Genomic DNA, 4,250 nt, shown 5'->3' with positions numbered 1-4,250 from the left:
TACACTCCTGTCTTTTATATTGTCTTGTCTATTTGTTGCATGTAAATATCCTACATATTTGATGAGGATCTTTGTGTAACTAGGAGTATTAGCCTAAAGCACGTGTCAAACTCCAGTCCTCGAGGGTCGGCTGTCTGCGGAATTTTGCAGCTCCCTTGTACTGATTGGTCAACTAATGTAATTCATTGATTAGTTAGGAACTCCCCTCAGCTGGTTGTCTAGGTCTTAATTGGACACAAAGGAAATAACAAACCAGCAGACACATGTCTCTCCAGGAATTTAGTTTGACACCCTAAACCTTGGTTGATTGCTAATCCAATATGGCCGCCTGAATCCTGCTTACTTACTGCATTGGCACGGATAGAGCAATGAGACCGATATATCACTGGATGTATGAATGTGAAGCATCCTGTTGGTGTTTCCACTCACTACCAAATATGGTGATGAGAGGAAGCCCACTGGTGGGAGATGGAACGAGATGGATTTTGTCTGACATTCTGTACATTTTCTCATCGATGAAACCTTTGATCGCTACAGTTTTCTGTTCCCAAAACTAGAATCTGTTATGAGTGGACTAAGTTTTGTAGACTTTACCCGTTGCAACATTTTTTAAGATTGCGCTGTTTAGAAGGAGTGCAAAGGTGAATTGAGTTATTGCGCATGTACACTTCACAGAGTAGGCGTTCCCTAACGGAAATATGCAGATGTATACTAAAACACGCCAATAGGATATCACTAGCGCGTGTTTGGCTCTGCCCACTTCCTTGCTTGTTCTGCCCACTATGACTAATTTATTCCCATTGGAAATAACAAGCTGTGGTCTATCTTGGTTTAGTTATACAAATCTTTGGCATTGGTGATACATTGGGTTGTTATTTGTGAACCCAACTAAGCTCAGTAAGTCAGAGAAAACAGGTAGGCCTATAGGATAAAACTTTAATCCAAACATGTGTCTCGAGGGGGAAAAAAACTGCATTTATGTCTTATTATTTAACTTGTTGTCCGTATGTTAAAACATGAAAATAGCTACCATGCTGTACAACCAAGAAGTGGACCTCCAGTGTAGTTCTGACCAACTATAAATCATATTTATATGTTTCTTCTGATACAGATTTAGTGTGTATCAACTGTAGGTGTTAGTCAAGTACATCTGTATTCTGGAGTAGCCTACAGACTATTCTCTAATGTTTTCTTACTTTTATTTCTGTTTATATAAAAGTATCAGGAACTATCACAAGTTCAGACTTCTGCTGACACTGTCATATTGATTAGTGTCTTCCCACAGTCTTGTGTTTGTGTTCAATGGTTAGCCTTTCTGAGAGACACTTTCTGAGTGAGACATTTGTCTCCTGGAGAGACGTGTTATACTCAATGGAGCCTGAGGGAGATCCTGGAGTCCTGAGCAGGAGGTGAGTCCGAGAGAGAGGCTGTCTGAGGGAGATCCTGGAGTCCTGAGCAGGAGGTGAGTCAGAGAGAGAGGCTGTCTGAGGGAGATCCTGGAGTCCTGAGCAGGAGGTTAGTCCGAGAGAGAGGCTGTCTGAGGGAGATCCTGGAGTCCTGAGCAGGAGGTGAGTCAGAGAGAGAGGCTGTCTGAGGGAGATCCTGGAGTCCTGAGCAGGAGGTGAGTCAGAGAGAGAGGCTGTCTGAGGGATTAACACTAACCAAGGCTCAGTTTAATGACACTAAAGACTACAACACATCACATTACACACTACACAATAACGTTCACTCTCCCAAATACCAACGACATGGGTCGTTCCACAAAATGATTGCCTTCTGCGTCCCTTTGATATTTTAAGTAGAAATTCTGCACCAATATTGAATGTTAAAAGCCTGTTATATATTCAATGAAGTGCCCTTTAATATAGATTACATTGAGAATTCAATTAATCAAACAAAAATGTATATGAATTAAGACTTGCTAAAGTGCCAGAATTCAGCATTTTGACATGTCCCGCCATGCACCCTCTGTGACTTCCAAGAAGATTTGACCCTTTGAACCCCAACATGTATCCAGGTTTTCTGCATCGTTGTAAAGCCCTAGCTATTCTGTTGCTTTGACACTCATTCTGAACATTATTATTTATTTCATGTGATTAATGATTCATTTTAAGTTAAAAAGAAAGTGTCCCTCATTTTAAGTTAAACCTGTTAAGTGAACTGAACTCTCATTTTAATATTCTTTTAATATTTAATATTTTAAAGAAACATTGAACATCTAATAGTCAAATCATAGTGTAAAAGCAGGTGTGCTGGTTGTACTCTTTTTGGCCATTTGCTGGTGTTATGTGGTGGGAAACTGAGCGGGCCGAGCATTACCCATAGATAAACACAACAAGCTTCCATTGCCCCTGTCACGAGGGGATTTATGGCTGATTTAAGATGGAAATTCTGTTACTTTATTTGGAAATTAATAGGTACTTACTATAGTAATTTGGTTATTTAACTCTCGTCCCCCTTGCCCATTTTTAAAATTTATTGGAGAATTTTATTTTTGTATTGCTTGTAACTGTTTCGGGTAATACAAGTTCTTGTGCTGTTAGTATAATAACCTGTGTGTAAATGTTATAATCTGCTGCTGTATTTTTTTGTGTTATCTGTGATCGTTTTGTTTGTCTTGTGTAGTTTCTTAATCATTGTACCTAAACTGTATATGTAAACATGTATACGCAGGGCCCAGCTGTAAAAGAGACCTTGGTCTCAGTCTGTGTTTGGCACGCCCTGACAATAGTAAGCTGTTTTTCTCTGTGTTGGTTGGGGCGTGACAGTGACTAGGGTGGGTCATCTAGGTGTATTACATGGTGGCCTGATATGGTTCCCAATCAGAGGCAGCTGTTTATCGTTGTCTCTGATTGGGGATCATATTTAGGTAGCCATTTCCCCATTGTTAGTTGTGGGATCTTGTCTACAGTAAGTTGCCTTTGTGCGTTCCAGTAGCGTTTGGTTTGTTCTTTATTGTTTTTGTTTAGTGAGTTTCTCTGTATTAAAATGATGTGGAACTCTATGTACGCTGCGCCTTGGTCTCATCAGTACGACGAGTGGGACAGTGTTCCTTGTTGAAATAAAGGTATAATAATAACCTCTTGAGATGGAAAACATGTTTCTTATGAAGTTGAACATGTGCTCTTTATGACAGAATGTTAAAATATGGTGAAATCAAACTTTTTTTGCCCACTAAATTAAATCTCAAAAGGCACAGAATTGGAGGAACAACCCAAAACCAATAACATGTAAATATATAAAACATTGTAATATGTTACAATAAAGGTCAAAGTAAAAACAAATGAATTACTATAGTTCATTTATTTATATATTATCTATTTGTTGTGTAGTGTCAAGCAGGAGAGAGTGGAGTCCCCTGCTCCCACCTGTCCATCTATGAAGAGTGACAAGTCAATGGAGCAGCCCTATAACAACATCAAGCCTCCTGACCGAGGTGAGGAGAGGGATTAAAGCTTGGTCAGAACTGCAACAAGCTAAAGTAATGTTACAAGCCAGGCTCCTGAGATAAAGCCTACAGACTGCAACAAGCTAAAGTAATGGTTACAAGCCAGGCTCCTGAGATAAAGCCTACAGACTGCAACAAGCTAAAGTAATGTTGCAAGCCAGGCTCCTGAAGATAAAGCCTACAGACTGCAACAAGCTAAAGTAATGTTACAAGCCAGGCTCCTGAGATAAAGCCTACAGACTGCAACAAGCTAAAGTAATGTTGCAAGCCAGGCTCCTGAGATAAAGCCTACAGACTGCAACAAGCTAAAGTAATGTTACAAGCCAGGGCTCCTGAGATAAAGCCTATATATTTTAGTCAGCTGAGCATGTAGTCATTAGCTTAAATTTAGCAGATGCTCTTATCCAGAGCAATTTACAGGAGCAATTAGGGTTAAGTGCCTTGCTCAAGGGCACATCGACAGATTTTTCACCTAGTCAGCTCAAATCAGTGACCTTTCAGTTACTGGTACTGCCCACCACTCCTTCAACCCCTAGGCTACCAGCTTGTGGAGCTAGGGGCGTGACTTCAGGCTCTCAAGCAAGGTTGCTTATCATGTTACACATGCTATTCAATTGCTCGGGTTCCATCCAGACCTGGATTAAAATAATAACTTGAAGTCTTGGCTTGAGCCTGTGAGATGGACAGGGTTTACACTTTTGGAACTATTCTATTATTTTCATTGCACCAGGCAAGCTCAATCAAGCACATCTAGCTAAAGTACTCCCATTGTTGTCTTAAGCAAAGCATTTAACCTGTAAAC

Source organism: Salvelinus namaycush, chromosome 30, assembly GCF_016432855.1.
Source record: "Salvelinus namaycush isolate Seneca chromosome 30, SaNama_1.0, whole genome shotgun sequence".
Taxonomy (NCBI): domain Eukaryota; kingdom Metazoa; phylum Chordata; class Actinopteri; order Salmoniformes; family Salmonidae; genus Salvelinus; species Salvelinus namaycush.
The sequence above is the reverse complement of the archived record's forward strand: the minus strand, read 5'-3'. Positions refer to the sequence as shown.